General features: G+C 32.9%; 1 protein-coding gene and 1 long non-coding RNA gene across 2 annotated transcripts in view; one reads left to right on the forward strand and one right to left on the reverse strand.

Annotated features, from left to right (window-relative positions):
- LOC128171686 (multiple epidermal growth factor-like domains protein 10) overlaps positions 1-26,355 on the forward strand; it is a 295,355-nt gene that overhangs the window by 63,317 nt on the left and 205,683 nt on the right. The gene's annotated exons all lie outside the window — the stretch shown is intronic.
- Positions 709-3,826, reverse strand: LOC128171710 (uncharacterized). Its single transcript, XR_008242133.1, has 4 exons — positions 3,804-3,826; positions 3,447-3,543; positions 3,093-3,164; positions 709-798 (listed from the first exon to the last, which is right to left on the reverse strand). It is a non-coding gene; the product is annotated as an uncharacterized LOC128171710 (long non-coding RNA).

The following is a 26,355-nucleotide window of genomic DNA, read 5'->3' on the forward strand; positions in this document are numbered from 1 at the left end:
AACAAAACTCGGAAAGGACTTATCGGTGGCATAAACATCGTTTGTTAAGTGCTGTATGGCAATTTTTACAATTGTAATATTGTCCTCCTGAAAGGATCGAAGCGTGGATTTAAACGCGAAAGCATAAACAGGTATTCTATGAGTATTTCAACGGTGTGTACTATGGTACACATAACTCTGAATGTATTTGTCATCAAAATGCAGTTTATGTGCTGAATGACGAATGTCTCAACTTCATGTGATATTGATAATTTGAAATTGTATAAACGTGGATTTCACCGTGAAAGCATATTTAGCAGACTGTTATTTCATGATGCAAAACTATCATAATACAAACAATTAACTGCATTCGTAAAATGAAAAAAAAATGTTTCATGACTGAAACACTTAAACAACTCTCCTCATTCGGCTATTTGGATTGAAAATGGATAGCATATGAAAATATTCTATATTTACATTATTTTCTTAACTTGAATTAAAAAAAATCATATGATGGACACGTTTTAAACTGATCGTCACTATATGTATAATTTGAGATATGAATTAATATGGTTTACTCCGTAAAGCGTTATACTTTTAATTGATTTAAAACCGTGATTGTAGCGTCAACATGTTAAGCGATAAAAACGCATGTGTAAAGTTTAATCTAAAATCAAGTAGGGAGAATGCATTAATTCCTGGAAAATGAAAGAAAATAAAATAACAAAAACACCTTTGACTTGTTTATTCAACGACTTAAATCCATTTCTCACATTATATTAAGCGTTTCCTTTTTAATGCAGCCATTTCAACCAAATGCTGTAAAAAATGTTGAAAACACATTGTTTAGCTTTATTAAAAATATTATTATGCAATGGTTTAAATTAATTGCATAATTATCCTTTTACTTCTTATCATATTATTTGTATAAGAGTAAATAGACTTATTTGTTAATTCCTTGTAAATCACTAGGCATACTGATTCTCTGAAAAACAGACCGATTTCAAGCAAATAGATAAGTCAGTTTTGTGAACTGATATTTATCTATTTTAAAATGTTAGCAATTTCTTAGAAGGAAACATTTAAAAATATTATTTATTATATATAAATATAATTATTCATTTGGATTTATAAATCGTTCTTAAATACTCGATCTGATATATCTTTGTTAACAGTTCAAAACTTTGAACGATTAGATTGGTTTTTATATCTACCCCGACTCCCACGGAAGAATCCATTCTAACCAGTGGAATTTTCACTTATACGAAAGGTAATACAAGACTTTGAACCAGAATGTCTCATTCAATAATTTTTACGCAGTTGAAGTGAACGAGTCCAAAATAGGATTTTTTGAGAGACACGTCTTCACTAGGGCATACATGTACGGTGTATGCAGTTTCAATTGCGTCTATTAATTTCTTGAAAATGATGGAAGGGCCTAGGATATTGTTATCTTTATGTCATTTAGCATGAGAAACTGTTTTCGTTCCACTCACAAGCTTGAAATAAGATAATTTTAATGAAAACAATATAAATGGACGTCATAAATCCCATGTCAAACGACATATAACCACTTTAATCTGTGCGTCCCTTTAATGAATTTATGAACAGCGGCAAATTCTAAGATCGTTTTTTTAAGGTAATGTTAGCTGCAAGTCTGTAGCCCCCTGTATGGAAAATGTCGGATGATAGTCAATTTTTCCAGACCGAGAGCTACATATATGCAGCTAAGGTAACTAATAATGCCTCCGATGAAATACTTTGTTTAGTAATGCAAGCTTTTAAGAAACCAATACTTATTTATTTCAAAAATAACACCCCAATACTTCGTCTTGCATTCGCTTTTTGTAGAACAAGCAGAACCAGTATGAGTCCAACCCTCACCATATATATTGTTCGAATTTAATAGCCCTAGCATTGCATTGCTTTGCATGTACACAATATTTTTTTTTTAAATCCAACACTAAGAGTGTTTATCTATATAGCTATTAATCTATATATGTACACATAGCGTACACACTTTTTGATATGTAAAGCCGAGAGTGAGTCAGAAAAAACAAGAATAGAATTCCTGGGTCCCCCGCCGGTCAAGCAGTATACTAGTATACTGTATATGAAATTGCAATATTTTCAAAAATTCAAGGCTGTTCCAGAATTAAATGTGTGGGGAGGTTGGGAGGAACATTTTTTTACCCCCACCACCCATTGTTTTCCCTATTTTTCATGTCGCAAATATATCCAAAATACTGCAATCTAAAAGGACTTGACCAAAGTATTAGTGGCATAAACATTTGGTATAAACTTAATGAAAATCCGTCAAAATTTGTAGGTATGAGAGCGCTTACAAGTTCACAAAATCCCATAACTCCAACAAAAAGTATGGACCAATGCTGATTTTCGAACTTGACCAAGGTAATAGTGGTATAAACATTTGGTATAAATTTTATGAAACTCTGTCACAATTTGTAGGTATGAGAGCGCCTACAAAAAAGTGTGATAAATCTGTCAAAATTTGTAGGCATGCGGGCGCTTACAATGTCAATTTTTGGATAAAACAGAGTCATTATTGTGGTCAAAGTCCCATAACTCTAACAAAAAATATCGAACAATGCTGATTGTCGAACTTGACCAAAGTATTAGTGGTATAAACATTTGGTATAAATTTAATGAAAATCCGTCAAAATTTGTTCCGTTTTAACCAAAAATTGACCTTGTAAGCGCTCTCATGCATACAAATTTTGACGGATTTTCATTAAATTTATACCAAATGTTTATACCACTAATACCTTGGTCAAGTTCCTAAATCAGCCTTGGTCGATAGACTCGTTACTAGTATACTGATTGACTGGCGGGGGACCCAGGAGGAATTCTATTCTTGTTTTAAATTTTTGTTTGTCTGAATAATGCGATTGTTCATCATTTACAGCATAATCTAAAATAAGTTAATACACATTAAGAGTTTGATTTATTATATGAAATTGTTTGCCGTGTATATTTGTCACAAACAATTAATGAACTATACAATAAAATGTATCAATATATAGAACATTTAAAAATACTATTTGATAAAACAATTATTTGTTTTTAAAGCAGAATTAAAATTCATATCTTACGTCACGTGTGTCACTTTTTAAGTGTTGGTTGGCCGAACCAATTCCCAATCCTCTTTTGAAATTCCCCAACGGCTGTAATACGTTTTTTTAAATAAATAACTTAACCCTTCTATTGATTGTTTAAAGCATACAAAATAAACACAAAAATGTTCAAAACACGTGTTTCGCGTTTGGATCACATTCTAAAAACTGTGTTTTTTAAATTATGTTTTGCATAATTGTTCACATTAAGGTATCTTAAAGAATTGCTACACATGATTTATATTTCAATTAGGATTATCTGGGATCTTTAACTATTAGAAATAACACTTGATTGATTATTGCAATTAGAATATCTCCTGTAATAATACGAACAACTAATATCCCTAGTGGCTCGATTGGGTAACAGACGCTATAGTTGAAGATGGCAGCAAAGATGAGAAGCAAGAAAGGGAAATTCATCTTTCTACAACTAAAATGAATAAATCATTTATTATCCACATTTTTTAACCAAAAGAACTCGTTTTGTAAATCGGGCCTGGTTGTGATGTACTTCAGATTCGGTGCTAACTTTCGGATTGTAGTAATTTATTTAAAAAACAAAAATGAAATATGTGATTTAAAACAAATACAGATTTAAAGAAAAAAGTCATGAAAAGCAAACATATCCGTATTCCATGTTAACATATTCATGAAGAAGTATTACCATCTGTAAGATAAGCAATTCCTTACCTTATACACTCGGAGCAATTTCTCGTCGAAAGTAAATGGCTTAATACAAATAAATGTATTTTATATAACTGAAGCTGCAAACATTCTGATCTAGATTAGATTTCATTCAAATCTATTTTAAAATTCATTATAAACAAGATCTCATCAACTCGAAATTGGTTTTGTCGTTCGATAACATCTGTTTCGTGATTTTTCATTTTATATCTGAATATTTGTTTTAAAGATTAAATAGCTCGTGCAACAAAAAAACTAGACGAGACATGATTTCGTGTATATTACACAGGTTGTTTATAATGATCTGTTTCCTGTGATGCAACAATATACACCATTCTGTAATACAGCACACGACTTGGGAATGTTTACCCAGCCCGATACACAAACAATAACTCAGTACTAAAACTAGACACCGCAGTCCCAAAGAACATCGTGCTGAACAATCCTCCCGGTTGCATCTGATTTGTATTAAAACATATTGGATGGAAGCATGTTGTTAATCAACATGTACATGTAACTGCTATACTAATTAGAGATAATATTCAATTTACAAATGATTAAGGCATGATTAATATTAGAATTATGAGGATTTTTTTTATATGTTAGAACATTGTGTTTCTACGAGTAATCGACCATTTGTTTTCAAATATGCATTGTTGAAGACATATTGACTCAAAGTTGATTGCATGTAGGAAGAAAATCACTGTTAAGTAAATCAAAACCAATTCATGGTGTTAATCTCTTTGCTGAACATTTACTAGCTTTTTTTAAAATTGATACGTGGGTAAAAATAAAGAAAACAAAATCTAGCACTGCAGCCAACACTAATGGAACTATTAAAAGAACAACAATTACTTTTTTAACAGTTTTGATTCACAGTGTTAGAGAAAGTGTTGGCATAGCGGCCGGTCGCTCTTGAGCAATCGATCGACTGCCAACTTCACCCCTGATTGAGTTAATAAGCTAATAAAAATTTACCTTCGCGTTACTAAAGGAAAATTTGAATCCCAGTTGTTAACTTAATGAGTCGTACAGCGCTTTGGTTAAGAGCCGAATTATTTAATTATTCTATGTAATTGGGTTTTTAATGAGTCGGTTTTGATGAAAAAGAAAAAAAAATAAATAATAAAAATATTTTGAAAACAAATAAAAGATAGTAAAGTCAACTAATAACTGAATAAGGCGAAGTTGACAGAGGTGGTAAAATTACTAAATGAGTACCAGGTGATGTTAAGTCATAAGGCGTTCATTTCAGTGAAGCCAATTTGTTTTTTCATGCCATCAGGTCTGAATGATTTAAGTCTGTCCATCCAGAACTTTTCTTTGCTTTTCTTTGATTTCTAAAATTGGTATTGTCCCCCGCCGCAACGCAGAGCAGGGACATAGAAATGCCGGGCGTCCGTGGGTCCGTGTGTCTGTGCGTCCGTCCGTCACACTTTTTTGTAAGCGCTCTCATGCCTACAAATTTTGACGTATTGTCCTTAAATTTATACCAAATGTTTATACCACTATTACCTTGGTCAAGTTCGAAAATCAGCATCAGTCGATACTTTTTGTTGACGTTATGGGACTTTGATCACAAGAATGACTCCATTTTATCCAAAAATTGACCTTGTAAGCGCTCTCATGCCTACAAATTTTGACGGATTTTCATTAACTTTATACCAAATGTTTATATCACTATTACCTTGGTCAAGTTCGAAAATAAGCATTAGTCGATACTTTTTGTTGGCGTTATAGGACTTTGACTACAATAATGACTCCGTTTTATCCTAATATTGACCTTGTAAGCGCTCTCATGCCGACACATTTTGATGGATTTTCATTAAATTTATACCAAATGTTTATACCACTAATACCTTGGTCAAGTTCGAAAATCAGCCTTGGTCAATACTTTTTGTTGGAGTTATGGGACTTCGACCGCAATAATTACTCCGTTTTATCCAAAAATTGACCTTGTAAGCGCTCTCATGCCTACAAATTTTGACGGATTTTCATTAAATGTATACCAAATGTTTTTACCACTAATACTTTGGTCAAGTTCGAAAATCAGCATTGGTCGATACTTGTTGTTGGAGTTATGGGACATTGACCACAATAATGACTCCGTTTTATCCAAAAATTGACCTTGTAAGCACTCTCATGCCTACAAATTTGACGGTTTTTCATTAAACTTATACCAAATGTTTATACCACTAATACCTTGGTCAAGTTCATTATTCAGCTTTGGTCGATAGACTCGATTCTAGTATAGTGCTTGACCGGCGGGGGACCCAGGAATTCTATTCTCGTTTTGTTTGCCTTCTATCGGCGTCAACAGAGCGCTTTTACTCGCTTTGTTTTGTATGGAACGTCATAGCTGCCTTAAGGTATGGTACGTCATAATACATGGTGAGATTCATAAAATAAAGGGTCATTTCTGTGTGTTTAATGGTCACCAGCCCTTGTTACTATATGGTGAAATGTATAGGACGTATAGTGGGTAACACATTTCAATGTTTGGAACACTCTTATGAATTGTGAAAAGAAGAAAAAAAAAATCAACTACTCGAATTTTAAAGTATGATTTAGCAACTTTTAATTTGAATATTCACAAAATCTTTTTCAATGGAATTCATTCATCAGAAAAAAAACCCAGAAGTAAAACATTTAATTAAGTGTTGATGGCAAAACACCCGAAAATAAACACAAATATTAAATTAAACACAATTTTAAAAATGCATATAAATGATCAGATACAAAATCTCTCTCTCTCTCTCTCTCTCTCTCTCTCTCTCTCTCCTCTCTCTCTCTCTCTCTGTTATTTTTGACTGGCAACATGGGGGGGGGGGGGGGGGGTTATTGAAATTCAGTTCATAAACCGTGATATAAAAGTTATACCAATTTCACTCTTTGCAATGGAACAATAATAGAATGGTTTCATGTATTGATAATTTAATTGATTATTGTAATAAAAATACTTTATCATTTAATTTTCCATTCTCACCAGTTAATGTATTTTCCCAACCAGATGGAATGTTCTGCATACCAACCAATGTATTGGACGCGTCTTTTAGAGCGTGCAACCATCCATATGTTATATAACTTTCACTCAATAACAAGGAGTGGCCACCATTTAACATACTGTACTGACCAACTGATACACGAGAACATCATTTGAATATAATAATGACATAAATGGTTTTACGCTATGGTTCATTGCTTCATTTTTCTAACCGTTTAATATAAATATAGCACCAAATATTACATTGTAACCACCATTTAACGTGCTTTTGCAACCATGTAAAAACAGCTGTAAACAGTTTATTCTATTTGACGCACTCTGAAATGTGTGTTACCCGCCATACGTTATATTCTTTTCACCATATAACACAAGGGCTGGTGACCATTTAACATACAGAAACGACCCTTTATTTTATGAATCTCGCCATGTATTTTAACGTACCATACCTTAAGGCATCTATGGCGTTCCATAACTCCATATCATTGTACATGCAACAAGTCTGCATCTTTTGGAAGGTGCAAAATTCAAAGTATTTTACTCACTTTAAACATTGTACGTACAGTTATACAGTATCGCATTAATATGTTAAAACTCAAAAGTATTTTTATTTTTTACATTGTACATGCAATAAATCTACAATTTAAGCAAAATTGAAATTATAAATATTTTGATAACATCATGAATTGCTAATGCATGAGGCTCGCATCTAAAAAAATTAGTCTCCATGAATGCCTTTTTCACACATAGATCCTGTCCATCCATCAGCACAGCCTCGCTCTCACAGACCAGTCACGTGATTACATGTGGCACCGTCTCTACAGTGTCCTTTACACTGTTGACTACAGTTGACACCATAAAACCCCTCCATACATTCTATATAAAATATGCAAACATATAATATGAAAACTTGACTTTGAAAAAAATCTTTTTTTAATATCATATAAGATTTCATTAAATCAGTTGAAGTTTAAAAAAAACCTCCCTTTTAAAGATACATAACTGACATAAATCACATTCTAGCTGCCATGTACTTTTTATATAATATTTAGTCGTAGCAATTTAACAATATAAAAAAATGAAGACCGAAATGCTTAACTGAGTAGTATGCACACACAGCTACCTAAATACACAGGAGAGAATGGTTTCATATCTATATAATTTAATTTCATACAAATTGAAGCTTTTGATTGGATTAGCCAGTCACATGACAGTGTTTTATATTGTATAATGAATGTTGCCTATGGGGCCACGCCCCCTTGATAACAATGAGCCGGAACTACTTTTATCATTACTTCTTGTTTACATTAGAGATCATATAATACAAATTATATACAATCTTAAACCTTGAAAAATAAATATCATTAAAAAAAATTGTTTGTATATTTCATTTAATCAATTAAGGTACTTCACTACACCGAAACTTTTACTTTTTAAGACACTACGTCACAAAATGGCGATTTAAATGTTTTGTTCAACTTTTCGTATCAATCCATTCAGATGTATATCGTCAAAGCTCAGTGGTTAAAGTATCAGGCTTTGAACCGCAGGTCATGAGTTCGAATCCAACTTTTGTTTATGTTTACTGAATTAAATTTTTGAAAATATCATTTTTTATCTAAAATTGCACATTTTTCGCCTATTTGACATATATTCCTCTTATACATCATGCTTTCTATTATAATCAAGTAATTTTCTACTGATTTGAGAAACTATTTCACAGTGTAGTGAGGTACCTTAAGACAAAATTTATACCAAATATATTATTGAGACCACATTTAGATGGAACTATAGTTGTTTGGTTTGTTGTCGTCTGCTATATATAGCATAGCAGATTTTGAGATGCTGGGTGTTGGTAAGAATGTAGAGATTAAAAATATTGATTGGGACACACTGCACCAATTACTGGATGATGAATTTGATGTCTAAACATCATCAAATGAAGCTGAGGAGGAGGTTGGGAGGGTTTTAAGCCCTATAAAAACAGAAAAAACTGCAAGAGCCATCCTATAGCAAGAGATTTAAATCTGTCAGTGATGCAGAAATTTTGGATCTTAAAGAAAGAACACAGTCAAAAGCCACAAAATCTAACACTTAGTGGGGATTAAATTTGTTTCAAGGAAAATTTATGATTTGAATATTTAATGAAGAGCTCAAATTGAAAATATCAAGTCATCATTGCTTACATTTTGTATATCCAGATTGAGACTTGAACCCAAATTCCCCACACAAAATGCATGGTTGCTTTAACATTAAGCTATGTGGATTTATGTACATGTAAAAAAAGCATGATAAATGATTTGATATATGCAAAACAAAAAATTCAAATTTCATTACAGAATGGAGTGTTGAGGCTCTTAAGCACATCTGAGCTCAATAGCCATCTTGAAAAGTTCAATGCAGAGGCTGCACCAAGGCCAAATGAAAAAAAGATTTCAATCTATGACCAAACAACAAGCGTCCGAATATCATAACAATACATTCAAAAGCTTGAGGTCAGCATTAAACCGTCACATTCATTATATTGGACGACAATTTTATATTGTACGTGACCGAGAATTTAGATAAAGTAACAATGTTTTAGATGGAAAACTAAAGAAAAACCTACAAGATGGCCTCTCACGACCAACCAAACACAAAGAAATCATTCCTAAACAGGACCTAGACAAAATTTCTGCCTATGTTTTCGGGGAACCAACACCAATCTCTTTAAGATTCCGAATCTGGTTACTTATTGCTATTCAATTTATCAGCAGGTGGTTAGAATTCCAAGAACAACTAAAAACTGATTTATTTGAATTTCATGTTGATGAAAATAAACAGGAATATGTTGCTTTATTACATGAAACGAAACAGAAAAATTGGCAAAGAGGAATATATGCAAATGAAAACCAAAAAGAGAAAAGAATGTATGAGGTACCTTCTGCTGGGGCAAAATGTCCAGTCGCCTCTTTGAAACTCGACCTTTCAAAGTTGGACCCTAAGGCAACCTTTTTATTTTTAACAGATGTTCAAAGGACGCGTTTAAATCTCCAATAACTGAGGAAATTTGGTACATAGAAGTTCCGATAAAAAAATACCGATTCACGTGGTTCATGCCCGATATTTGTAAAAATGCAAAATGCAGCAAAACTTACACTGCACATAGCCTACGTGCAACCTCAAACCAAGGAATGAACGACGCAGAGTTTGAGGTTCGACACATTATGCATATGAGTGGCCATAAAAATGAATCATCTGTGAGAAGTTATAGTAGAGATTGTTCTACTTACCAGCAGGCTTCAATGAGTAAAGCTCTATCAAATTTGGTAATTCCTCAAAACGAAACAAGCGACCCAATTTCAGCCAACCACGCAATTAGTAAACCTCCAAATGGCAATGAATGTGAAGTCTCAGCTACAGCTTTAATGACATCTGCAGAGATCGCAATTGCTTTTCAATCATCAACCTTCTCCTCGGGATTTATAGCGAATTCCAGTGTGTGTTAAATAATCTAAGTAGATTCATCCAACACATCTCGTTCTGTGATTGTTTACTTTCCCAACAAACATGGCCGTCTTTCTCCGCTTCGATATTTAGGTCAATCCGTTACTATAGAATGACCTATTCTTGCGCGGTTAATTTTTAACTTAATGTTGTAATGTACGAAATAAACGTAAAACTTTGAATGTTTTGTTGTTGAAAATTAAATTATAAGGAATGAATTTAAAATTTATTAGTTTTATACGATATAAAATGGTTTAGGGGCAGTTTACGCTTCTTTATAAACCGTGCTACGGTTTATAAAGAAGCGTAAACTGCCCAAAACCATTTCGGTTTATAAAGAAGCGTAAACTGCCCTAAACCATTTGATATCGTATAAAACTAATAAATTTCAAATTCATTCCTTAAATAATTCAGGAATTAACTTTGTAAGAAAAAAAACCAAACATGCATTTTAAAATGCCATTAGTGACCAGGGTGACCAACAGAAATATCATTTAAACATCTTTTTTTTTCTTCGTTCAAATTCTTTTAAAACTATGTTGTTATTCCAACCTTGTAATGCCTTCCGGCTTCTTCAGACAAAATATTTATATTGTATGAAGACAAACGATTCGGTACAACATAAAAGTCAACTTTACATATAGCACTTAAGTTTTTGGTTGAGAGTTCGATAATGAAATGTAAAACGCCGATGATTATTTATTGACCATTTTTGTATAACGCTTTACTATATTGTACAGTGAAATAATAATCGTACTTGTACTGCAGGTTTGTCCCGTCCATCCAGATTCACAACCAATACAGAATCCATTTTGAATGTAACAAATGCTGTCGTTACAGTTAATAGGACATGGAATGTTGCAAAAAACTTATTACCTTACATGATTTAGAAGCAAATCAAATATATTTAATCTAGATTGTCTATTAAACGCTTATTTTTAAGTTGCTGTTACCTGTTGTTACTTCCAATATGGTAATAGATCTGCTGCAAATAACCATATTTTTCAAAAATTGTCTGTGTGGTATTAAAAGAAAATGTAGCATTATTTGCCAACAGAATTGATGCGCATTTTATAATTTTAACTTGGTTCCTTGTACAATAACTTTGCACAGTTCGGTGAAGACATTTTGAGTTCCATACCCGTTAGGGTAGGTAACTCCATTAAGTCGTTCATTGTAAAAGATGGTGTAACGTCCATATTCTGTACACGTGATTGTAAAATTAAGGGCTGGTAACTGAGGTCCGTCCTTGTAGCACAAGAGTTGAACTCTGTATATCATCAGTGATTGATACATACAAAGATTGATATCCAAATGTGAATATTTGTTGACGATTAAATATCTTTGTTGGTAGTGTCATTCAATGGAATTAAAACAACGACGATTTTTCAACCCAAGTATTAATGAATTCATTGTCATTGTCGATTGGCGATACATTTTAGAGTTTACGATATGACGAAATTAAATGGCAAAAAAATGTTATTGGTTTAAAAACAACAAAATTTTAACCCAACGAAAATATGTGCTTCTACAGTATACAATTACAGTTTTTGATCTGTTCGAGGCAAAAAGAAAAAAAAGACAAAAATTGTAAGCTGAACTATGATAAATATGTTGCAGAAAGTAGTGACAAAGAACAGTTGACATGCACAGAGACACGACTACAAGATCTACAGAATGTTAAGGAGGTTAAAAACTTCAACCGATCCTCAGAGTGTTTACTGTTGACAATCCAGCAAGGCAGTTAGAAAGCGGACAGCCAAGGGGAGGAAAGTTTAGTTGTGTATGTGGTGTTCAGGCACGTGAACACACAACTTCAACACCAGCTTCACCACTGAACCACTAACATTGGAAAAAAAAAGCATGTTGTTGCTTGAGAGGCATGGCGAAACATGAGTACGGTTTTATATGCAAGCAAAACCTGATTCTGTAGTTATCGAAATTTCAAGAAATGAATTCCATGCAAAGTTACAAAGATTTCATAAACCTTCACTTGTGTGTCATAATAGCAAAGAATTAGACTCGGTTGTTTTTATTTGAACTATTCTAAACCATCCTAATATAACCCATCACATTGACCAGGCACAAAGTTACCGTCTCTGCAATGCCCCTACAACTGTTGATTAAAGTTATCATATGGTACATCCTTTTATAGAAAAAACAAGTTTTGTAATATACAGAGTTATCATTCAGTTTGAATGGTTATAGTTTTTAATGTTATTAACTTGTTTATACGCTTCTTTGAAAGATAATAAGTTTTTTGCAACATTCCATTTCCTATTAACTGTAACGACAGCATGTTACATTCAAAATGGATTCTGTATTGGTTGTGAATCTGGATGGACGGGACAAACCTGCAGTACAAGTACGATATTATTTCACTGTACAATATAGTTAAGCGTTATACAAAAATGGTCAATAGATAATCATCGGCGTTTTACATTTCATTATCGAACTCTCAACCAAAAACTTAAGTGCTACTTGTAAAATTGACCTTTATGTTGTACTGAATCGTTTGTCTTCATACAATATACATATTTTGTCTGAAGAAGCCGGAAGGCATTACAAGGTTGGAATAAAAACATAGTTTTAAAAGACGTTGAACGAAAAAAAAATATGTTTAAATGATATTTCTGTTGGTCACCCTGGTTCTAAAGCCAATCACTAATAGCATTTTAAAATGCATGTTTGGTTTTTTTCTTACAAAGTTAATTCCTCAATTATTTCAGGAATGAATTTAAAATTTATTAGTTTTATACGATATCAAATGGTTTAGGGCAGTTTACGCTTCTTATTAACCGATATGGTTTTGGGCAGTTTACGCTTCTTTATAAACCGTAGCACGGTTTATAAAGAAGCGTAAACTGCCCCTAAACCATTTTATATCGTATAAAAACTAATAAATTTTAAATTCATTCCTTATAATTTAATTTTCAACAACAAAACATTCAGAGTTTTACGTTTATTTCGTACATTACAACATTAAAGTAAAAATTAACCGCGCAAGAATACGTCATTCTATAGTAACGGATTGACCTAAATTTCGAAGCGGAGAAAGACGGCCTTGTTTGTTGGGAAAGTAAACAATCACAGAACGAGATGTGTTGGATTAATCTACTTTGATTATTTAAAGAATCGGAAACCTTAACGGCGAAGATGGTACTAGATAATTTTTCTAAAATGTGTTAAAATATAAATTACCAAAACCACGTATCCCTGAAACATTTTAGCATTATTAAAAGCATGAGAAATTCATTAAAAATGCATCCTCTACTCAACTAATGTGAAGGCCAAGTACAAGAAAGTCAATACTAAGACTCCATGCATACATTCTTGGTATGACCTCGTTCTTATTGGGCCTGCTTATTGGAAGATTGATACATTTTCATTGTACGACTAAGATGAGATTTTTATGCTCAAATTAAATTGATGTTGTTGTTTGATAAACGATCACGCCAAAAATTTAGTTTTGTGTTAACTCAAGCACTAGAACACAACGACTTTGATTTCTATCTCGCATGCACGGTAAACTGTCGTTGAGAACAATACACTTACTTTTGTGTAAATCGTCAGTAGATAGATATGAAAACCTCATTTTTTTTGGCGATGATATGTAATTTTTGTTTGTAAACAAATTTGAGTTATCGGACTTTGAATTTAACGTGTCGACTTGGATAACACTAGAAGAGTCCCGAAACTAAAAGTGAAATCAAATGCTACATGATCAACATGAGAGAATCTTTTTCACAGTAATTTTACATTTAAAAAACACAAAAAGATAGGTATCGTCTTGTTATCTTGTTAGCGTTAACGATCGCCACGCTTAATCACATTTTCACCTCGAGGCGCTTAATGGCAGTGGCATGGGGAGAAGCCCAATTTTCAAGATGCTAATGAGAGATATTAAAAATAAATTAAACTGAATTAATTAATCCATGTTTAGGCACTTATACCAGATAACCCATACCGTTTACCTGTGTAATTGTTTAAACAAACAGAACTGACAGCATCTGATATTTAAATGAACACTTCTATATAGCCTTAAAAATGGACTGACGTTATTGTTTTGCAACTTGAAGAAATTTAATACATATGGAAAATCGTTGGCGCACAATTGATTTTAGCGCTCAGAAGCAGTTGCGCCAAAGGCGCTAAAATTTGTAGTGCACCATATTTTCTCGTTTTAAATCTATAAACTATTTTTCAGTAAAGAAAATTGAAATTGTTCAGCTTTAAATTTTTAACATTTTTTACATGTATTTTTCTATACAGTTTTCTTCTAGAAAATATCTCTCCCGAAAAATGGTTGTCTAACCCAAAATGAGAAAATTCAAACCAGGGTGCACAACTAGATAAGCAGGCCTATCATATCCTAGAGTTTTGTACAATTCTGTCAGCCATCTCTGAGAAACAAGTTCAGAGCGGTAAATATTAACAATAAATATTACATGTAATAAGAACTGTACAAAAAGAATAAGTCTCCAAATTTCATTCGGGAGACTTTATAATAAAGATAAAATAGAGATAGGACCATCAAACATCAATAATATAAAGATAATTGACAATGTCTGATTCTAAGGAGGTCAGGGTGACCTCTTAGGGTCATGAATTACATGCCATAATGATCTAATGAGCCATGACCTAAGAAGAAATAATATCTTAAGGTGAGGGTCTCAATGGTTTTTATGATATTTGATAATTTCAGGAAGAGTACTTGGGATCATGACATACATACCATCTGAAATGCCTTGAACAAATAAACAATAATATATGTACATGATATATGATTCAATTTAAGAACCAAGATATAGATCAATCATCTAGTATGTTTTGTAATACTTCATATGTTTATATACATGTATTATTTTGTGTTTTGTTCTATAATATTCATGTTCATGACTATAGTATGGCTTAGTCATATTTTATATTACATAAGAAACTGTCAAATTTATTACTTAGAACCCTCATCCCCAAACAAACTCAAATATATACTGCCTCCCGCCCCCCCCCCCCCACCCCCTTAATTCTCGAATGATCTATTAAAATCAAAATATAATTTGGGGATTAAAAAGTTTTATAAACTGGTAAAAATGCTATTGTTAAAAAAAATTCATTACACCTTGCATAATTGACAAATGATCTATTCAGATATGATCAGAAGTCACAGATCTACCTTGGTATCAATAACTAATATTCATTGACAAGTTAAAATTAATATCAATAAATGATTCAAATTATAAATGTTTATACTCCACATCAACCCCCTCCCCCCAATCAAACCCGGTTCTAAAGATTCAGTCTTCTTAAATTCTTACATGTGTACAGTAGCAAATTTTAAATCATTTCTTGATTGTTTTTTTTCTCTCCTAATGCACATTAACATTTTGGAAATTGCTTAATTCAATTTTTATAAGATTTTTAAACAGAATGTTATATGTATGTGTATTCACCTATTTGGGGCAATTGTTAAGTCTCCTAAACACAGCAGTGTCATTTTTAGGCTAGACATTACTCACATGGATCAAACACTACGTATGAATAAGATAAAATACTTTATTTTTTTTAGTTCTAGAACGTCAGGGTGTCTCCAAGGGGGCTTAACCTAGCTTATACAATTTGATGCGCAATGACACAAAGAGCAAGAAAAAATTATATGGTTTAGAGATGAGGATCTTGATCTCAGAAGTTAACAAAATATACAGTGTATCATCATATCCTATTTCATAAAAGGGGGTTGTGGTTGGGGTTGGTTAAAGACAACACCTGGGGGTCATGTACTTTACACCATTTGATGCATCATAATGACATTAGAAGATATTTTGTATTTTCCTGTTTCATGGGGTCAGAACAGTCCCATATGGTCATGGCCTACATTGTATTTGATGCATTATAATACTTTAAGAAAAAATTCTCCTCCCTTCCTTCCTATTATAACTCATATAGAAATGATAAGTCTCTACACTTACTTACATGTTATATACAAATTTAATACAAAATTGTTTATATAGGGTCAACTCAATAGTGTAAGTCTGACAAATGAAAATATAATTTTGCAATTAAAATGACAGAAACTTTAAAAATGCGATACGATAGGTTACGATGATATAAATATTGAAAGATGATGATACAGTATGCTGTCAAAGGGAGATCACTTTTTTAGAAAGTGAAATGAATACTTATGTATGCTGGCGTCTCATTATAGTGTGCTACTACTAGTCAGGTTTCCCGAGACCCCTCTGTTTTTATTATTAATAATAAAATCAGAGGGGTCTTAATAATAAAAACAGAGGGGCCTCGGGCACCTGACTATGCTACTACATGTATTATGCCCACCTATATTGGTCAACATCATAATGATAATCCAATTAAAGCACACTAATGAATTCCTTTAGCTGATCATCACAAAAGAAATGTTTATGCATGTAAACTAATCTTTTTCTGCATATGGAAAACACCTACATGTATGTATACACCACGTGGTGAAATCCATCTAATCGAAGAGCTGGTTAAAACTAGTACCCGCTAATTAGACCTGCAGACCTGTGTTGTGTACGTAACTTCAGACAGGATCAGTTATTTGTAACATGCATGCACTGTGGTTTCATTATTATTCAAGGGTATCAATTTTCGTGGATAAAGTGAAAATCACAGTTTCAAGGATACGTAAATTCGTAAATTGGTCAATGACCTTATCAATACAAAATATTAGTAGAAATTGCAGTTCAATGAATATCTAATTTCAAGGATAAACTTAACAACGAAATCAACGAAAATTGGTATTCAACGAATATTGATGAAACCACAGTATGTTTGTGACCTAATCTTGCACAATTTATTGGGTAAGAACAGCGTGGTCAAGGACACCTGCATTTTGTGATGTGTACTTCCTATCAAAATAAACAATAAAGTATAAATATAATATTTACCCCCCCCCCCCAATAATGTTACCTAGCATTGAAGCGCAATGGGTTAGAGCGTTTACATGTACATGTCTGCAAGAACATTGGGGGTCAAAGTGTATTTTTGGTAATTTTACTATTGATATAAATGAATCTTTATGGAAGGATGGTGGGGGGGGGGGGGGTCTGGACCTCTCACTCCCACCCTTTCTCTAAATCTGTGCACACAATGATGTACATGTAGGCACACAGAAGCAAATCTAAAACAGGCAACCGCCACGGGGAGGGGGCATAACTTAATTTTTAATTTTGATTGTTTTATTACATAGACCATTATACTTTCTATGACATGAAATTATTGATTAACTGAAAATTCACTGCAAACAGTTCAACCCCAAATTGCGCATAAGTGCTGCTCATGTGTATTATCATATGGGAAGGGATCGCATCCTTCAGTTTATATGAAAATTATAATTTTTAAATGTTTTACCGGAGCTTGCATGTGGCCTTCATTTTTAATTAAACTGGTACAAAACAGTGTTATTTAGGGGCAAACACTTGGTGCGGGTATTACTGTCTAATGACAGCATCTAGTTACATTTTGTAAACAGGTCACCAATGATACTAAAATATAGTAAATACGATCCAATCATTTCGTATCCGACAGCCTGTATTATTCATCTTGTTCTACGAAGGGGGATATACCATTCATTATATCAGCGGTTTTTTTTACAATGAAAAATATTAAATCTTAGATGATTTTTTTTTTCAAATAAAAGTAAAGAAAGATGACGCATGGCCTGGTTAGTGTTACAAGTGTAGTAGTCTTAATCGCTTTTAATTTTAATGATAGATGCACCATCAATCAAGATAATTCCACACATTAATCTGTATGTCAGAAGCTCGAAAGCCATCGAGGGATCGTACGTCCGGAAGTTGCAAATTTTAAGGAGCCAAACAACTCAAATGACTTCAAAGTTTTCTCATGTGTATGAGAAAAATAAATGACATACTTCAATGTCAAGCAGACCTGCACGTCAATAAAACAAGTTGGCAGACACGAAATGTTTGATGTCTTTGAAAATGTTCATATTTTATTGTAAATATTATAAATGGGTTTCAGCGGATGATTAAACTTGCACGGAGACACATGCGATAGTTAGGCCTACATACTCAATTTGGTTATGAAATATACCAGCCTGTAAAACAGATTATTTTGAAACCACATCGGATATTGACATTTCAAAAACTTCCTACATCGAGCGATAAGTATATCTACAACCCAAAGTTATTTTAAACCAACTATAGTCTGTCCCAAGATATTTTTGCTGCATATTTGAACGATTTTTAATAAAAATACACATACCTGTGACTGAAGTGCAATTAAAATCGATGGAAGGGAAAATTCCCAAGATAACTTCATTCACACATTATCATTTTTCCCTCGTAAAAATTCACAGGAACGAAAACAGATTTCCTACGGAGATTTATAATGGGGAATGTTGACATCTTTTCTCCATTCGGAAATACTCGGGACCCCTCGCGCAATTTTTCAACGTTATCATCCGGGCGTCTTCATCTCCTTGGCAATGGAAAAACCTCGTAGACTTTTTATTTTTAGCCGTGTACTGATACCCGACAAGCTAGAGGGGGCGTTTCAAAGGGGAAATCTTGGGATTTTTTCATACTATTGAATGAACATCGTCTGAACCAAGAGGTATTTATAAATATTGAATAATTTAAGAAAATATGCGGCAAAAATATCTTGGGACAGACTATAGTGAACTACTTTCACTTTGAGAATAACGTGAATGTGTGCTTTTTTTATCTTCCCCTGATCTTCTCGGCCCGTGTCATTTGGACCCATGTGAATTTTAAATCAAATTGATAATAAGACACAGTGTGTGTATCAGCAGTATACAATGTACAATATATAGAATGAAACACAATCATAATTTTAATACTTAATTCTATATGAATAGAGAAAAAATAATATAATTTTTTTAACTACAAAGATATTTCTAAACTGAGATTTTTAATTAACATTGAGGACTTTTTAAGAATTAGGTGAGTCAATTTGTAATGAGTCATTTAATAAGTTATGTGATAAAAAACAAAAAAAAAAAATTTTTAATTTTTTGAAAGTTGACTAATGTATTTGTCTTTATATTTGTTTTTAAAAAGTAAGTATAATTGACACCTTTTTTTAAATGAATGGCCAATAACCAAATTAGAATGATTTTTGAAAACATAAAAAAAATCACACTTAATTTTAATATTTCTATTATTCTAAGCCCCTTTTACAATAGTGGAGTATTTCCATTTGCTCACAACGAAAGTGAATAAAAATTTGAGAAAAAAATATCATACAATATTCAGTCGCGGCAGTTTCATTAATCAACGTTTTAAAGTATATTTGTCTAATTGTATTTAGCTATAGATTTATTCAAATCATTTGAATGAATTTGGGAAAGTCACATGTATATTTTATCGCTTCTCAGTACACTTTAACACGCATAATTTACTTGCAACGTTAAACTTTACTAGTAAACTTACAAGAAATATAGATTAATAATTCAAAATTAGTTTTTAAAAACACCAAACAAACAAAATCCAATTTAAACGCATGTTTTTCTGACCGTTCAGCTGTGTATATAAATTTCATTTTATACTGTGCATGTATATGTCTATACAATAGGTCTACGGTCCGCAAATCCCGGCAATATTTCCGGAAAGCTATAGTTCTGTAGCTCAGCAGAATACTACACTCATCTTTGGAGCACATTTTTTACCTTCATGTTTCATTATTTATCGCAAATATAGCATGGGTGTATACGCTACGGCCGATGTAGCATTTCGTTGAGAGATGACACTTATTTCGATTGCGAGTCGCAACAAACTGGCGCATTTATATAGGCCCGCCTATTTGTAAATGGAAACAAATGTCGAAGAAAGCTCATAATAGAGTTGTACTCGCGAGTTAAATATTATTTGAGAACAAAAGGGGTGATATTTACGTACATGTGTAAATAATGTTATCTGTTTGCGAAAAAATCCCCCAAAACCAAAGAAAAGGTTTTATAATAGCAGAGATGAGTGCATATGGATTAAAGTCACAGATTGTACTTCGCTCATCAAATTGCGTTATTTCAGTTTAGTGTGAAACATTTGTCAGAAACTGTTAAGTGAACAAAATTATTATATTTTACATTACCGTTCACAATGTACCATAAATGTATATGGAATATTGCATGAGTTGAACCGATTGTTTTTTCTCATAAAAAAAGCTAGCGTTTGCTGCAAATTAGAGATACACGAGCTGATACGCCGTGAAATCCATAAAACATTATATAGCATGTCTTTAATCCCTTATTTGCTTACAAAAATCTGAACTGAAAATCTTTGAAACATCGTAAAATGTTGTTTGTTTATACATGTACATGTAAAATGGCGACTTGATTTGCACGTGAATTTTACAATCCGAGGTTGATCGATTAGCGTGTTTGAGAGAAAGTCAGCAGCAAGTAAAGCGTCAATATCAGTAGTAAATATTGTCTGATGAATATTGAGGTGCCTGTAATAATATTAACGTTCCTACAGACTGAGTGGGTTACAAACTTAGGTAAATCACAGGATAGTCCAAAACTAGAAAACTGACCAGTCAGGAAGGGCCCCGCTATGACAATTAATATAGAGAAGTGAAAAAAACTTTGAATTCCATCCTCTTTATATTAACAATGACAAGATAAATAATCCCAGGGGATTAATTGTTCTGCCCTCTCATCCTTTTCTTCTAAATTTACAATAAGATTTTTTTTTTCCAGAAATGACAGAATGGGGTTATTATCTGATTACCTGTTAAAATTAACAGCATTAAGGCAGAAAAAAAGAAAATAAAAAATTAAAAAATAAAATAGTGAAAAAGGATATCTTAATATATATCTTGATTTTAGAATTCAATAAAATTATCATAAATCATTGTGTACGGTATTTTAACCGAAATAAAATATGAATATTATATTTTAAATCCATATTTCAAAGAATGTACACAATACTACACATCATTCAAAATTGACCTTAACTTCAAAACAAAGTTCATTTGCAGACACAGGCAGTGCAGTAATTAATCTCAATGTGACAGATAAAGATAAAGCTTATGATTTTCTTCCTGTGGAAGGTTCATTAATCCCAAAGGACAATTATTGCACAGCCTTCCATGTATACAATGGTGACATTCTCAGCAGTTATCTCTCTTTGCCCATTCATTCTCAGCAGTTATCTCTCTTTGCCCATTCATTCTTATGCATAGTTAGGAATCTACCCCACCACCCCAGCTGCAAACCAGAAGACATAGAGAACCAAACTTAGCATCAAACTATGTATTTCTGCCTACTGAACTACCATACCAAATTTGAACTTGATTGGGCAACCATAATAAAAGTTATTCGAAAAAAACAGGAAATTTGTGGACGGAAGAGTGACAGACGGACGGACAGAAGGACGGACGGACAGAGTGATTACTATAGGGCACCCGCAAATCCTTGCGGGGCCCTAATTAAACACGTTTGTATCGTAAATTTCAAGTTTTTTGTTTGTTAAAAAAAACACATGAACACTTGTAGAAGAAAGTGTGCCATTAATCGGTTGAAGTTCAATAAATGTAATTTATCTAATATTCATTGTCAGTATCTGTTGTGAATTCTTTAGAATAAGCTATAAAAAAATAAATATTCTTCCTCAACTAAAGTTAATGCGGTGAAAATGAATGAATTTATCGATGAAGCATACTTGCTGAAATATGAAATGGCAAACCTTTTTAAATTGTGTGTGTTTCTGACAATTGTTTACATCATAACAAAAACAAGAAATGATTATTGTGAGATCTCTTAGCCAATTATCGCAGTGATATATTTTATGCAGTCCTGATACAGAGTTAAACGTCACAACTGGCAGTTGGTGCATAAATTATCGATACCGCGTAAGCAGACAGGGTAACGGCTCATTTAAAATAAAACACAATTTCATAAATTATTTAAATATATGTACAAAACGATTAGCAGCTATAATGCTTAAAATATCTGATAAGATTAAAATTAGTTATACTGAAATCGACACATAGATAAAACATTGCGTGTAACACTGCATACCTAACAGAGTTATCGTTCGTTATCCGCTAGGGTCCCCGTGATAAATACTCTCCCGGTCAGGACCGTAGCAATAGACCGTAGCCACCGTCTAAAAAGGCGATATATATATATATATATATATATATATATATATATATATATATATATATATATATATATATATATATATATATTACACAAAAGTGCTGAAATGGTTTCTATGGGGTTTTTTTTAAATTTTAAATTCACAATGTATAGATTTAATAAATAAAATAAGTATAAATACAGGGAGATTTTACGCTTAAAAGATATGGTGATTTAAATATGTCTAGTTCATTTCATTTCTTTAAATAATCTTCATATTAATACTCTAATCTGATTGCCAGTAGGATAGGATATGATATTGTCTCAATCCAATTTCCATTTAAAGTGCACATCCCACATATGAAATAATATGAAATAATCCATCATCTAATGGAAAACGCAAACTCAAAAGTATTAATTTCTTCTATGTTGTACATGCAACAAATCAATACCATTTGCAAATTGCAAATCCAAACCAATTTCTTTACATCGTAAATTGTTTATGCATGATGGCCGCATCCTAAATCAAAGTACTGAAGTACTGGCGGGAGTTGATTTTATCGATTATCATTTAATTTAAAATCAACTTATCTTGCATGGCAATTAGTTTCTAGTCTGTATTTGAAAAACGCACTTTTTTATAATATGAATTTTTAGACTTTTCTGGCAAGAACTCCCAAAAAGCAATCACAGCCTCTGTCACATTGATCAGTCACGTGATCAAAGTACAGATAGGAAATCAAGTCAATCCATACCCACACCAAACTGTCTTGGTCAATCCGTCCCCTATATTCTGGTTAATCCGTCACTAAAATTTGGTCAAACCGCCCCATCGTATAATTACATGTATATAGGCAATGTATATCAGCCCCTTAGTTTTGGTTAATCAATCCCCAACCTAGGTCAAACGGCCCCCTGGTATAATGTTGACTTACACATTATTTTTGGTCGATTCGTCCCCATGCTTTGGTAGATCCGTCCCCCGGTAAAGTTTTTTTTCTTTTAAATTTAAATGAATTCATTTTTAAATGGCTATATTAACGATGTTTGAATTAATATTTAAAAAATACTATAGTTTCTAAATAGCTATTAAAATGATTTATGAGGATATCTGCCGGTATCATGTTGTTACTAATTTCTACCCAGAGAGAACGAATGTTTATTCCGTTGCCCAGCCGGTGGTCCGTTTGTTAAGGCAACCGAAACACTGAATTCGCCAAACTATTTGTCGGACACTGCAGACCTGCAATTTTGAGAATTATCTTATAACATTATACAAAAAAAATCACTATCCACTTTTAGATAATCACATAAAATTTTATTTGTAATTTATGTAATAAATGTATTTTAATAAATAACATAACAATTTAATGTATCTGAAACAATTTTTAAAATTGCAATTTAGTGGGGCCATACTAGACCTATATCTTATTATTATATAGTCTTTTGTAACCATACTAAAACAAAAAAACCTTATGCTGTGATTTTCAGTCTCTGCCATGTTGTTGGTCGTCTCCTGATCGGTTTCGGTCAAGTCGTTTTTAGTATAAATGTGACATCGGAAAGGAATGTCAGACTTGGTATTGACGGCTTCTTTGTAGTCCCCAATCGACAAGCCTACAAATACCACATAAGGTTATATTATATTTTCAGAATGTTATTCAGTCTCCCAAACGAAGTTTGGAGACATTGTTTTTGTACGGTTCTTCTTCTTTCCCGCTCTGAACTTGTCCGTCGCGTTTCTCAGAGATGGGTACACAGAATTGTACAAAACTCTAGAATACAATAGGCTTGCATATCTAGATGAGCAAGCTTGTTTGATTTTTCTCATTTGGGGTTGGCCAACCACTTTTCTTGGGGTCAAAAAGTCGTGTGGTCTAATATTGAACCTTATGGGAAAAATTGTAGACTCTATTGTAAATAGTTATACAGTGAAACACGGTTACAGCGAACACGCTTATAATGAATTGACGCTTACAGCGAAGTGAATTTCATTCCCCAAGTCTCTTTTTCATTGTTGTAAACTTGACAGATATAACGAATAACACTTATAACGAAGTTAAATTGCCCATCCCTGGGACTTCGATATAAGCGTGTTTTACTGTAAATTGAAAACGGACAAAGATAATACTATAGCGTTTTAAGAATTATATATTGACTGTTACAGGCAATATATAGGGTTTATTTAATCTGACCCCTGGGGTCATCCCCACCCCTAGGAATTGGAAATGACCATATATCTCAGAAACTGTTAGAATCCTCACTCCTAAACCATATGTATTCCTGTTTCATGTGTTAAGGGGCATCAAATGGTATGTAGGTTTTGGGCTCCGGGGGTGGTCCTGGGCCCACCTTCTCAAAGAGGAAGTGCACAAATTACTTAAAAATGGTTAAGATCCCCTCCCCTAAACCATACATATCCTTGTGCCTTGTGTCAAGTGGCATCAAATAATATGTAGTTCATGGGCCCTGGGGGTATTCCTGCCCCCCCCCCCCCCCCTCTAACAGGAGGTGCCCGAATATCTTTAAAACAGTGTAGACCTTACCCCTAAACTATATATATTTTTGTTCCTTGTGTCAAGGGGCATGAAATGGTATGTATGTCATTGGCCCCGGTGGTGGTCCTGACCCCCCTCAAACAGGAAGTGCCCAAATATCTTGAAAACGGTTAAGATCCCCACACCTTAACTATGTATATTCTTGTTCCTTGGGTCATGTTGGTTCACCTGATGTATAGTTAAGGACCCCTTGGGAACATCATGAAACTTCAGAATTGAAAATAAAGTTCTAAATCTTTTTGTCTGTAAAGTTAGACGCATGTGAGTCACCCCTACCTCCAATGATGACATCGTTCATTTGGGAGGCTTTATAATCGCCCCAATTATAATCACTTCTTGTATTTATTTGTAATTTTCTGATAATGTAAATTAATGTTATATTGTTTATCATTTCCTGAATATTGACTTACATGTGGTAATCATAAATGTGGTTTTACTTTAATTCCTTGGTATTGCAATTTACGTACATGTTTATATCGTTATACATGCATATCTTTATATTTTCTATTACTTAGTACTTATTTAGAAATAAAAATACAATTATCTTTTATATTTTTATGAATAAAGAATGTGTTTTACTTTGTTTAATTAAAATAACAACGATTTTTATATTGACTTTCAAAATCATAACTATTTAAAATAATTAAACAAGATTAACCTTTGTTGCATTTCCGATTGGTCCATTTCTTACGTCCTTCACTCTTAATGGCTTGTTGAGTACGCTTAACGTATTTCTTGCACACAGTACAGAAATTCGTTTTGACAATGAGGTGGAATATAGTTTTGTTATCAGTATATACTTTTTTTAATTAAAAATCAAAATTTTATTGGGTAAATCCTTTTCGACCAATAAGATTCTCATCATCTTGAGGCTTCTTATTGTCCTGTTGGTGATTTTGAATTTATTACATCCATACAGTAAATTCTTGTATTAGATTCGTCCAATATACTGGCTTCGTAGCAAATAAAAACAAGTATTCCTTTTAAAGGAATGTTCGGCATGAAATATCGTTGGTCAGCTCTGTTTATATAATATACGCAACATGCAGTGAACTATAAATAGCACCGTTTTATTGATCTCCGAAATGGCAAGGCATGAATGAGCTTTACTATAAGTAGGCAAATTATTCTTCCGACGGACTAATATTTCTACGCATACGTGAAAAAAAAACGTGATTGGAATCATTATGTATGTAACTCTATAAATGTTTTATTTTCAGGGTAAACGGATAAGATTACCGTTTTAGTAATCTTCGTCTAATTTAAGATTTAAATAAGGTTCTCATTGCATAGTAGATAAAATAGTGCAAGGCGCAATGCGTGCGCAAATAGTTAAATTTGCCGAATGCCTCATATGGACACAACTGTAATCGGCCGAAGCCGATCACAAAAATACATCGAGCT

The sequence above is a fragment of the Crassostrea angulata genome, chromosome 2 (genome assembly GCF_025612915.1).
Source record: "Crassostrea angulata isolate pt1a10 chromosome 2, ASM2561291v2, whole genome shotgun sequence".
NCBI classification, from domain to species: domain Eukaryota; kingdom Metazoa; phylum Mollusca; class Bivalvia; order Ostreida; family Ostreidae; genus Magallana; species Magallana angulata.